The sequence below is a fragment of the Anthonomus grandis genome, chromosome 9 (assembly GCF_022605725.1).
Source record: "Anthonomus grandis grandis chromosome 9, icAntGran1.3, whole genome shotgun sequence".
Taxonomy (NCBI): Eukaryota; Metazoa; Arthropoda; class Insecta; order Coleoptera; family Curculionidae; genus Anthonomus; species Anthonomus grandis.
Genome location: NC_065554.1, coordinates 19,902,642 through 19,916,378, shown reverse-complemented (window position 1 = coordinate 19,916,378; position 13,737 = coordinate 19,902,642). Strand labels below are relative to the sequence as shown.

At 33.5% G+C, this 13,737-nt stretch overlaps 1 protein-coding gene across 3 annotated transcripts in view; it reads right to left on the bottom strand.

Moving 5' to 3' along the window:
• Positions 1 to 13,737, bottom strand: part of LOC126740118 (retinoic acid receptor RXR) — a 79,781-nt gene that overhangs the window by 47,584 nt on the left and 18,460 nt on the right. The window contains exon 1 of one of the 3 annotated variants that reach the window (XM_050446029.1): positions 5,371 to 5,512. The exons of the other annotated variants lie outside the window; for them this stretch is intronic. The gene's annotated coding sequence lies outside the window, so the exon portion shown is untranslated. Of the gene's footprint in view, positions 1 to 5,370; positions 5,513 to 13,737 lie in introns of those variants that run through there. 3 annotated transcript variants of the gene reach the window in all.

Sequence of the window (13,737 nt, the reverse complement as noted above, 5' to 3'; positions counted from 1 at the left end):
GCCTAGCTTTAGACTGGACATCCAAGCAGGGACTATCCACAATATTTGCGTACAAACAGTGGGAAAGAACCAATGACTCAGAAAGTTGTTTTTTAGGGAAAGTATTTAATATGCCTTTATTTTTATAGATTTTTCAGTGAAATAATTGACCTTTGCATAACTTTGCTTACATGGGTTTTAAACCTTAAATTATGATAAAAAAAACTCCAAGATTTTTATATTCAAGAACATTGTCGAGCTAAGTCTTTGTCTGGACCAAAAAAAAATCACAGTTGATTTGGATGGATTAAGTTTCAACCCATTATTGTGAAAAGATGTGTAAATAGATTCGAGACATTCATTTACAATTATAGCAGTGTCGTTGATTTTATTTTTATTAAAGCTTATACGCAATTGTGTATCATCTGCATACCTTTGTATATCACATTTTCTTACACACCTATCCATATCAAATGTATATATTAAAAACTGTATCAATAAATCAAATGAATGATTTAAAAATAGTAAAGTGAATAGTTTTTTTTTCCAAAATATCCATTCAAGTTTGTACCTCATTGGTCCTACACGCCTACAGCGCAATAAAAAACCTCGCAAATATTTACCGAAAAACCCGTATGCGCTTCGCGATAGATTATCTGCAATCATTTGTGTATTTGTGATAAAAAAAAAATAATACGATGACCATGACCGTCTGTAGACTTTGACATTGCGATAGGACAAATCATAAAAAGCTCGTTAAAAAACGTTACGATTCGAAAAAACTGTTCGTTCTGCTTCTCGCATTTTATTTTTTTTATTGATATAATAATTATAAATAATGACTCGGGGGGAAGCTCTTCGTTTGGCATTTATTAACTGGCCAGTTTTAAATGTCAAATGGATCATTTGTTAGTATTATGAAAAGAGATATATTTAATCGCCGGTATGGCCATGATATATGGCGTTAATAGATTTATTGGTCAGTTAAAGGAGTGTATTTACCATCTGGCTCAATGCTTAAATAACATCCATGAGAAAACTTTGTAAAAAAAACTGCACAAAATTTAAGTTTTTTTATGGTAGAATCACATAGTTGACAACAATGGATTTATGTAATAATGTCATTTTGTCGCTTGTCATTGTTACTATTGTCAGTTGTTATCTGGAGTTGAAGTTATGTCAAAAACCACATGCCGTTTAGTTCAAAGCCTTATCGGTACCTGCCAATCCAATAATGCAGATTACAAAATCACCACACAACCTTAACCTAAAAAGTTTCATCTGCATCATTGGAAGTCACATAGTCGACAACAATAGATTTGTGTAATAATGTAGCCACCTATGTCATTCATGTTCGTTCTCAAGAGTTAAGGTTAGCCCAAGTAGCACATGCCAACCCAATAATAGAGATTGCACAAATCAAAATCACTATTACACAACATAAACATTTGTTAAGAAAAAAATACATAATCAAAAAAAAAACAAAAAGTTTCATCTGCATTATTAGAAGTAACATTAAAAAAGACAAGCACATGATATTGAAAATTTAGAAATATTTAATTTTTTTGACCCAAATTGCCATTAGAATTGCATAATGGAAGATGTGGCTCCAAAATTTCAAGTGTTCAGATTATATCGTAAGAACTCCCAAGATTTTTAGAATTTGGCCACTTTGTAGCAACTAAAGCCTCTTTGATAGTCTTACTAGAACAAGACAGTTAAAGAATCGTAGCATTTATCATCTCGCAATGGCATTCTAAAGCATAATGTGACCTAGTTAGATCTTAAATAATACCAAAATTCTGAAAACTTCTTAACTTGCCACTTTTGACCATTTTTTCGATTCTAAAACTGCAAAATGTGTAAAATTTCTCCAACCGTAACAGCAACTAGGGTTTTTTAAAGAGAATATGGAAGAATCCTTGAAAATATAAAAATTAAGAGTGTTCCTACAATAGCTTTCCAAAGTATAACACAACCTGAGTAGCTCCTGGGGAATCGCAGGATTTTAAAAATGACCTACAGCGAAGACGAAATAGGAAGCCGGAAAATGACCCTCTGTTAACGATAGTTCTTGTGCATATCAAGTAAGAGTTATTAGAAATGAAAAAGTTTTTCAAATACCAATCTGTTATAATAATTCCTTTCATTACATGTAATTACCAATCGCACAGTTTGATTAATTAAAAATTCAGTGATCATTACTGGATCTACCAAGGCAGAACAAAATTTAATTTCTCGTTTGGTTACCTTAGAAGTGATACTTGTATTACATGCTGCAAGCATAGGGTAGAAGAAGAAAAACATAAAGGAGATCTGAATTTAAATGAAATAATCTATAAACGTAAAAAGCAAGCTAGAAAGAACTAAAGGAATATGAAAGAGTTAAGAAGGATCAATTAATGTTATGGAAGAATTATGAAGTTTGGGTAATGAATCCCTCGAAAATGGGTTTCCATGAAAATATTGTAATTTCAAGTTAAATATGATCTAAGAAGATTTGAAGAAATCCCAAAATTTAGAAAATTCGTATTTTTTTCTGAATCCAATTGAAAAGAATCGAAAAAAATATTTTTTCCGAAATGGCTTTCCGAAGTTTAACATAACATGAGTAGCTCTTCAAAAATCGCACGATTTTAAAAAACATAACATTCACTAAAATAATAAGTTTTTCAATATTTTAAAATTGTAACAATCTTGGTCTTATTAGAGTAGATGAGAATATGTTAAGAAGAATTCAATTGATTTCAATGAACTTTGGAAAATGAATCTCCCGAAAACGGGTTTTTATGAAAATGTTGCAATTTTAAGTTGAACATGATCTGAGATGATTTGTAGAAATCCCAGAATTTCGAAAATGTGTAATTTTGTATGAGCTCAGTTGGCTTCAAAGTTCCCAAAATCATTGGGATTAGAAAGCGACGGATATGAAAAAAATCTTCTGAATTGTTGAATGAAGATTTAGATCTCGGTTTTTGACCACATGACCTTCATTGGTCACAATGACCTTCCAAAGTTTGAGTTCCAACATGAGTAGCTCTTCGCAAAGGAATCGCAGGATTTTGAAAATGTTCTGAAATGATCTAGAAACTCTTGGATATCTAGTAGTTATGGCCTTTTGGATGGCCACTAGAATAGGATGGTTAAGAAAATGAATGAGTTTTTAGAAATATGTTTGGGTAAAGAATATCACCAAAATGGCCTGAGAAGATTTGAGGGAATCTTAGAATGTAAAAAACTTCTGCACAATCTCCAACTGCTACTCCTTTTCTCATTAAAATTAGATAGCTAATGATTTGGAAAAAGCATTAGAATTATTAAAAGAATACCCAGATTTCCCATAATGCTTCCCAAAATTTAACACAATCTAAGTAGCTGTTCAGGAATCGGAGGATTTTACAAAAGACTAAACTCACCAACTGTGATCATATTTTCTATCCCTTATTCACTTCAAGATTCTAACAATCTTGGTCTCATTAGAATAAGACAGGTGAGAATATAAAAAAATTAAGAAGTATTAATTGATGATATGGAAGAATTATGATCTTACATTCATTAATTTGCCCGAAAATGTGTTTTCATGAAAATGTTGAAATATAAGTTGAATATGATCTAAAACTTGAAAAAATCCTAGAATTTAGAAAATTTCTTTTACCTCAATTCGCTTAAAGAATTATTAAAATCATTAGAATTAGTAAATCAAGCATCTGGAAAAAATCGTTTGGATAATAAAGATTTAGAACTCAGTTTCCCCCAATGGCTTTCCAAGGTTTAATATAACATGCGTAGCTATTTGCAAAAGAGTCGCTTAATTTTGTAAAAGGTCAAAACTCACGCCATTTTCTTCCATAAATTCACTTCAACATTCTAAAAATCTTTGAATATGTAGTAGTTATGGTCTTTTTGCCACTAGAATAAGATAATTGAGTTGCTAAAATGAGGAAGTTTGGATAATGAATATCCCCAAAACTGCCAACGAAAAATGAGTATCATCAGAGAAAATTTGAAAGAATCCCAGAATGTAAAAAATTTTGAGATCAACTATTCCTCTCTGTCTTAGTAGAATTAGATATGTAGTTATGGATATGGAAAATCTGTTGAAATTATGAAGATTGATTTTTTCATAATGACTTCCAAAATGTAACAAAATCTGAGTAGCTCTTCAGATTCGCAGGATTTATAAAATAGCGAGGATATGGAAAAAACCGAATGAATTCATGAGGGTTGTTAAATGACTAATCTTCCCATAAAGATCTTTCGAAAATTTTATATCTTAAAAATTGTGGGAGAGGACTAGGACCTTTGAAAGAGTATCCTAATAAAATCTAAGAACCGACTAAATCTTAAACTGATTTTTTTGAAAATTTACACATTTACTATTTTTAACATTTTTTTTCACCATAAATTTGCTTGAAAGTTTTCACAATTTCCCACTTTATTAGGACGACGACCTTGACCTCATTGGAAAAATGAAAAATTGGCAACAAGAAAAAACTAAATAAAAATAACCGTATGATGGTCTTTTTCTAAAAAAAGAAAAAAGAGGAAAATTAATAATAAGAGAACTAAATATACGTGAGGATGAATTAACCTAAAAACATTTTTATCAAAAACTATAAGCTTTTTGAAGAAAATTGGATTTTAGGATAAAAAATATAACAAGATTCTTAAAACAAGCTAGAATATAAGTGTAAGTAATATAAGTATAAGTGGCAAAATTTTGAGTTTGAACGTTTTTTTAAATATTGAAATTTGTCAGAGCCACCTTTTGGTCTCATTACAATTGGACAAAAGAAAATATCAACAAATAAGTATAAAAGTGACTTAAATAAGAATAAAAGAACAAAATAATGAAAACCGAATTAATAGAATGCAGATGAACACTTCCCAAAATCAATGATGTCATCAAAGATGAAATGAGAGGAATTATAAATGAAAGAAACTGGATTTTGTTGGATAAACGAAGATGGAATAAAAGCAAAAGGTGTTACAAATTAAGGAGAAAGGTTAACTACATGCAGATAACACACCAGTAACCAATCTACTTTTTTAATGCATAAATGTTTTAATAGTCATCTGCAAGGTTTAGCAGTAAAAATAAACTTTATGATACCTACAGTTTGCAATATAATTAGTCTAAGGGGTAGGTAAACATTCATTTACACTTCCAAACGAGAAAACCAAGATAATAAGAATCTTTAAATCTCATAAGACTTGAGAATGACCTAGTAGATTAAGGAATATCCCACTGATGACAAATGGAATTATCATTAACATAAGTAGAAAATCTCATACAAAAGAACTTAGTTGAAACTTTAAGCCGAAATTTACAATCAGCCTTTAAGTAAACATCTACGCATTATATATGAAAATGCCGCGAAAAAATCCCACCCTTATTTCCTGTTTTTCTTTTAGACACAACAAACACATCTCCTGATCCGCACAAATTACCAAAAACAAATTCCCGACATTGCGTGCGTTCCAATTACGCGGGTTTTTCGCGATTTCCCAGCCAGACGGCGATAGGCGAAGCCCCACGCGAACCAAAACACGATGTGACTGTGATATTGGTAGCGCAAAACGGTCTACGGTCTCACTCACTGGGTCTGCGCTAAGATTTTCAAGGGCACGACGAACGTTTCATGGTGCTTTTAGTCCAAGAGCTTTTTTTTTTTTAAAGAAAAAACTCACGTTAAAGGAAGAATTTAATGTGTTTTATCATGACAAGTCGGTCGAGGTTTGGGCACTTTTGGCGCCCAACACGAGGGTTGGGTGCCCAAATATATCCTATGAAATATGTGAAAAAATGTAATGAGATTGTCGAATTTTGATAAAAAATTTGTTTGAACTTAAGTTATATAAAAGCTTCTTTTTACGATCTTAAAAATTTACTCTTTATTGGAAAATTTACGAATTTAATTTTTGTGTTAAAACAAGTAAAAAAAAAAGTATGCATTTTATTGTTTTATATTCCCAGACATTCAATACTAGCATAAGAGTTATAGAATATGTATGAGACATATAGAATAAATTCTATAACAAATAAATGGGGGTATTCTCGACAAAACGCTCACGGACACGTAAATACGTATTTTTACTTGCTTATTTAAATATATATATATATATATACATGGTGTGTCATATAGCAGTGGCCAATGTTGTCAACTTTCTTAATTTAAACGCGACACCCTGTATTACTCAATTTTTGAATTCTTCAGAATATTTCGAAGATATTAAGTGTTCTCCGATTTATTGCAAAAGTTCGTTACAGCACACTCAATACCTTTTTCGCATTTCAGTTTTGATGATGGGAAAGTAAATATAAACCATTTCAACCTACCTTGTTATGATATGAGAATAAAAAAATAAATAAAATTGTGTTATTCACTTTGGTCAACAATACTTATCATATATGTAGTGTCATAATCGAGAGATTACACACGGAAACAAATTCAAGTTGCTTATTCCATGAAAAATTTCCCAATTTCCCCCTATATCCCAAGAGACGATTAGTAAACTAGAAAGGTAGTTTCGTGAGCTTGGACATGTAAGGCATATTAAAAAGCATTGATGAGTTTGAGGAAAATCCACATACTTCTGGTCGAAAAGCAGCGGCAATGTTCGATGTTAGCCATTCGTGGATTATTCGAACATTGAAAGAAAATAAAATGCATCTCTATAAATTGATACCAACTCAGGAACTCATGGAAGACGATTTTTGTGAACAAATGAATGCAAAGTTAGATAAAAATGAGATTCAATCAGAGCAGGTTTTGTTTTCTAGTGAGTGCACCTTTACACTTCATGGTCATGCTAATCGATAAAATTACCGCTATTGGTCCAAAGAAAATCTTCACTGAATGAGAGAACAACATACCCAACACCCTGAAAAGGGCAATGTTTTGGCAGGAATTGATGGAGGCCATATCAAAGGTTCCTTGTTCATCAATAGCAATCTGAATGGTGACTTTTTACACTGCTCCAAAATAATGCCGTGTCAAATTTGACAATTTTATATCCTAATCCACAAGTTCCAGCTAATATCATCATATGGTTTCAGCAAGATGGAGCACCATCCTTTTACCAAATTTGGCAGTACCTCAACCAATTATTTCCAAATCGGGGGGATAGGAAGGCGAGGATCGATGGAATGGCCAGCACGATCCCCTGATCTGACATCACTAGACTTGTTTTTATAGGGATACGTCAAAAACGTTATCTACAAAACTAAACCCCTCGACATTCGAGCTGACTTCCGAAACAGTTGAAAATTAGTATACGACTGAAATATTCAGAAGAATTGAAAAGTTGAGTAATATACAGGGTAACGCATATCTCTATCTCAAATCTTGTGGCTTTATATGTTAACTCTAATGAAATTCCTTCTAAACAAATTATTTTAGAGTCGATTCATAGTTATGCTGACGAGAATCAATAACTTGGACACCCATTCTGAGGTTCCTGATTTTGATAGTTTCTCTTGACACTACTTTTTTACAACAGGGGGCAATAAATACAGTGGTAACTTAAAGGGTCTTATCAAACTCTGTCAATCTATTCGAAATACGAGGTGTGTTCAAAATATAACGGAAATTTTAGTTTTTTGGAAAAAATATTTATTTATTCGTCTACAGTAATGTTATCGCCTTTAGAATAGTCCCCATTAGTTATTTTTACTTGTGCAAGCGCTTCTTCCAATTCTCGAAACACGTCTCAAACTCGAACTTTGGCATAGCCTTCAGCTCCTTCAGCGGTACGCATTTCATGGCATCTATGCTTGTAAAACGACGGCCCTTTAAGGTTCTCTTTACTTTCGGAAATAGAAAAGTCACACGGACTCATGTCTGGCAAATATAGACGCTGAGGCATCGTTGCAGTATTGTTTTTGGACAAAAATTCACGAACAAGCAATGAAGTATGAACCATTATCGTGATACAAAAGCCATGAATTATTTTGCCACACATCCGGGCGTTTTTTTCGAATTGCTTCATGTAAACGGCGTTGAACTTGTAGGTAGTATTCCTTATTGACCGTTTGACCTCGTGGCAAAAATTCATGATACACTATGCCATTAAAAATTGAAGGACACAGTAAGCATAACCTTCTCGTTCCACTGCACTTGTCGAACCTTTTTCGACCTGGGTGATCCAAAATGCCTCTTCCTTAGTTTTGTCGTATCTTCCTTAAACGTCCATGTTTCTTCTCCTGTTTTAAAACGTTCCAGTGATTTTGCATCATCGTTGATTTTATTAGGTGACTCCTACTGCTGATCCAGCGACTTCTCTTATTGTGATTTGGCGATCGTTCATGACCATTTCTTTCACTTTTTCCACGTATTCATCGGTTGCTGATATGCTGGGACGACCAAGGCGTTTATTATCTACAACGTCTTCACGGTCATCTTGGAAACACTTATACCACTCGTAAATTCTTGTTTTACTCATTGCAGACTCACCATAGGCCTGTGTTAACGTTTCACACACTTTATTTAATTTTTTTAGGCAAAATTTGGTCTTCGATAAATTTTTTTTAACAAATTAAAATCGCCGAGCTCATAAAAACACGTGTAACCATAACAGCTCTCACTGAAAAGGTAAACAATGAATTCAAATGAAAATTTTATTATAATTTACGGACATATACCAATATTATTAAAAAAATTATTGCACTCTTCAAACCCGCGAAATTTTAAAATTCCCGTTATTTTCTGAGCACACCTCAGTAGGCTAATGAGCTTGATCTGTATTTGGGAAGTATAAATTATCCCGATGATATCATATTCCTTAGCCAGCATTAGCTTAAACCAGAGGGGCCATGGAATGGTGGAACCATGATTATATATTATATTATAATCAATTTGCATGGTACTCGAAAAAGAACATTTGATAATATCTTAAATGACAGTGACGATTTACCGTAAGAAAATATTTTTGATGTGTGCAGAAATTCCTGCGTATATTTATCAAATATGTATTCAACATAATATGTTATCAGATACTGATTACTCCACCTTTGTCATAAACAAGCCACCCTATTCATCCACCTGATTTTAAAGTAGGTCACCCCATTCCCCGACATCCCCTAATCCTTGACACAAATTTCATTTAGCTCGATCCGCGAGGTTAAGGTCGGATACGAATGCAGCTGCCCTGCATCTCTAATTCTCTACGGGGGTTTAATACGGCCAGTTGTTTTATCAAATAAAATTGTGAGCATTAATACTTTTAATGGCGTAAAAAAGAGATCATATTTCAACTCGTATCCCTTATTTGACCTCCAGACTGGTGTGAGGTGACGATCCAATTAATATCTGCGAAATAACACAAATAACCCACGCACCTCTCGCCCTGCGTCACCCCCGGGGACCATCTAAATTCTCCAAAATACCGGGACAAAAACAAGTCTGAAAGTGGGCGACAAACTCCCTCCTTTCCCCATCTCCTCCCGGAGGAAGTGGAGGGAAGCAGCCACCCACGTCGGCGAGACTAAAAGCGATCGATAGAACCCGAAATGAGGCTCCTGGGCGGTTATTTAAGTCCTTAGGAGCGAAAAAAAACGAGGTGTATGAGCTAAATATTTTGTTTTGTATTTTGTCGGTTTTAAGAGTATGGGGGAGCATTTGTTGGGAGGATTTTTTTGGTTAGTAGGTTAAAGGATGGTCAATCTTGTTTAGAGGCGTTTTCTCGGGTTGCACCTATTTCAAAACATGGCTTAAACCAATTTATGCTATGACGTCATTACACTATTGTAAAATTTGATACAGTATGGCCCCTTTTATACATAGTAAGTCTGTTTTTGGGATATGTAAAGTTGTATGCCTAATAAATAATCAACCTGTGTCCATACATCATAATGCCGCATCTTATATGTGACTCAATAACTGCATGATATAACTGCATGCAACTGCATGATATACCATTTTTGTGGTTTGACTGTTTACATATTTTGAAATAATTCACAACATAAAAATAGATTTGTTTAGTCTTCCAGCAATAAAGTCTATATTTTAGTCCCAGGTTAAGGTATGACCTAAAGGTGAGCACACACTTAAGCGCACACACACCTATGCGTGTGTGCTCAATGTACAGGGAAAAAACTTCTTTATCTAAGATTAACTCTCATCTAAAAAAAAAAGTTTGGCCTAAGTGTAATATTTATAGCTCAATAATAGTTTATACTTCGCTCAAAAAATTACCTATTCTTAAATTTCTATTCCCGTTCTACTTGCCATAATCATTTCAAGTTATATACAAAAAAAAACTAAAATTAATTCAATTTTATCTTTGCTTAAAAATTGAAGTCTTAGTCTTGAAGTAACAATTATATGAAAAAATTTCATTCGAGTAATTTTCATTTTGTTTTAAACTTTTAAACATAATGCATGGCTTAAATGAATCTGCATGATATTTAAACAAATTTTATTTATTCTTTATAGCAAATAAATTATACTTAATGCAATATTCTTATACTTATTTTAAGAATAAGTCGTTTTAAACTAACATTATTATACTTGTATACAGTCCTACGCAATTATACCATTGTTAATTTTGTTCGTGTAAGGGCTACCGGTGCCGACATTGTTTAGGCGCTATTCTGGTGCGCATTTTTTGTGACTTGTGAATTATTATGGAGCAATTGTTAAGCAATTGGTATTTGGAACCCCTTTTAACAACATTTATAAGTAAGTAAAAAATGTTAATACCGTATTAAAATAGTGGTGCATATATCCATGCGCCAATGTCCTGATGCATGCGCCGCCATTAATATATAAATAAGTCGTCAAAAGTAAGTGTCGGCCAAAAAAAAGTTTTTCCTGACTTATCAATGGCAAGCCCAAATCTATAAATAATGAATTTTGATACTTCTTCTTTTGCATTGAATGTAAATAAATTATTTATTCCCTATTTTCAGAAAACATGATTTGCTAAACATCAAAAACTTAACTGATGATCTGATAAAAGAATTAATTCCCTGTATAGGCACTAGAATTAAATTCTGTCAACATTTGAAGCAATACAATAAAAGAAGCCAATCTACCGGGGATCAAAACATACAAGTTTTAGATCTAGAAAACATTCCTATGGTATAGTTAATTAAATTTAATATTAAATTAGTTTAGGATAAAACATAATAAATTGACATTTTAGATTTTAAATACCATATCTGATGATGCTAAAAACAGTGATGTTGCATCAACATTGACATTAGTACCAATCTATAATAGAGCATTTTGTGGGATTGAGGACTTATTGATCCAAGACAACAGAATGCCGGAGTTTGATCTTCATACATTATTTACAACTGCTCCTTATGGCTCTCTAATTTGAAATTATTATAAAGAACATACAGTGCTGAATAAATATATGAGGAATAAATTAGTAGACATCATAGGCAGACACATCTGTAACTACATAATGAAATAGTAAGTTAAATTTTAAGCATTCTTAAAAATACAGGGTGTTCTATAATGATATGAAAATATTTCAGAGGGAGATTTCAGGAAATATTTTATGAAAAAAGTTAATAAACGGTTACAAATTAACAAAGTCGATGCTCTAATGCCTTTAATCATATATTTGTTAATTTTGAGACAAAATATTTCTGTGTGAAAATATAACACTTTCTCAATGTATTTCTTCCAATTGGATGTTTTCCTTTCAATATACAAGGTATCAAATTTAAATAATATTTTAAGGACTTTAAATAAAATCTTATGAAATAAATTTTTAGGGAGGAATTTTATTTTACATAACATACCGTAATGTGGGGCTACTTGCCCACCCCGGGGTAACTTGCACACCACGTGTATTTTTGTTTACTTTTTTTTTAGGTTATGTTATTTTGTGTTTTATCGCCGGCTTTCTGTTGATAGAGGTAATTCAAGTATAAAAATTGTTCGTACGTACAAAAAAAATCCGGGAGCAAGAAATTACTGGAATTACTCAGAGAACGCCTTGCGCCAAGCGGTAGATGCAGTAAATGCGGGTATGTCGAGGAAATTAGCAGCCGAAACTTTTAAAGTAGAACGGACTACGTTAGGTTGAAGACTTCTTGGTGCACACTCGAAGGTCGTCTCAGTTCGTCGTCCAAAGGTTTTACTTGATCAAGAAGAGGCTCTCATTTCAAAGACATTGGGTGTTGTAGCAAATTGGGGATTTCCTCTCACAGAAGTTGATATTCGTGACGTAATAAAAAAATTCTTGGTCAAACAAGGAAAAAATGTTCGAATATTCAAAAATAACTTCCCTGGACCTGATTTCCTACAATTATTTATAAAAAGGAACCATTTAAGCGTTAGAATGGCTTCAAACATAAAGAGATCCAGAGCATCAGTGGATCGTAATGAAGTTTTAAATTTCTTTAATAATATTGACTTAGCAATTAGAGAAGTGAAAAGCTCTAATTTGTATAACTATGATGAAACCAACGTTACAGATGATCCTGGGTCCAGGAAGATGGTAGTGCCCAAGGAACACGAAGAGAGTGGAAATAGTTCAGGAGCATTCCCGGGCTACGATCAGTTTAATGGTTTGTGGAAATGCCAATGGAGACCTTTTACCCCCAATGGTTGTATATAAAGCTTTGAATCTTTATGAAAACTGGACGCAAGGTGGACCACGAGAAACAAAATATGCGAGCAGTGCGAGCGGATGGTTCGACATGAACTTATTCGAAATGTGGTTCTTCCAGCTTTTCCTGCCTCACGTCGAATCCACCAGAGAAAATAACGACCAGATAATTCTCGTTGGTGACAACCTGGCAAGCCACTTTTCACCACAGGTGATAGAGGCATGTGGTACAAATAACATCTACATAACTCCCTTCCCAGCCAATGCCACGCATTTAATGCAGCCCCTTAATGTGGCCGTATTTGCGCCTATGAAAAGAAAATGGAGAGAGATTCTCGATCAGTGGAGAAAGGAGTCGCGGTTCCAAGGCTGTATCCCGAAAGAACAATTTCCGAACCTACTGGACAGATTGTGGAAAGGGGTAAGTCAAAATGTAGCAAAGAATCTCAAATCAGGATTTAGAGCAACTGGTTTGCATCCTGTAAATCCCGACGAAGTTTTGAAGCGCATTCCTGGTGGACTAGAAGATGCAGACATCGAAAGAGTTGATTTGTTAAAAGAGCACCGTGGAATAGAGGTTGAGAAAAAACGTAAAAGGGGAAAAAAATTCGAACCTGGAAGTGATGCGTCTCGCACTGTTACAGCCCCTAATATTTCTGAAAATCCTCTAACCGTTCCTGAGGAATTTCGAACTACAGCCGAAGAACCAGGACCCTCTTCATCTAGCGTTTTGCCATGTACTCAACAACTCCCTACAAGGAAAAGCAAGAGAGAAAGAAAGACTAATAACTCCCAGTGTGGTATCTGCAAGATTAATTGGAAAGACTACAGAGGCGCAATTGATTGGATACAATGCACGAAGTGTCGAGCTTGGATTTGTGGACCCTGTAGTAAAGACAGCAAAGACCCTTATTTTGAATGCGAATGGTGTGAGGATTCGGAAGACAATAAATCTCCAGTCGATGACAGTGATGCCTGCAAGGACTTCCTAGTTGACAATAATAATTAGCCAATGTTTTGTTTTTGTTACACTTGTGATTTTTTCAAAGAATGTGCTTTATTTTACCAAAATTTTGCTAGATAAAGTTTGTTTATTTTTTAATAACTTCTTATTAATATTTCTAAGCATTTATAGGTACAGAATTTATTTTTAAGTTTCATATATTTTGACAATATATTTTTTCTTTA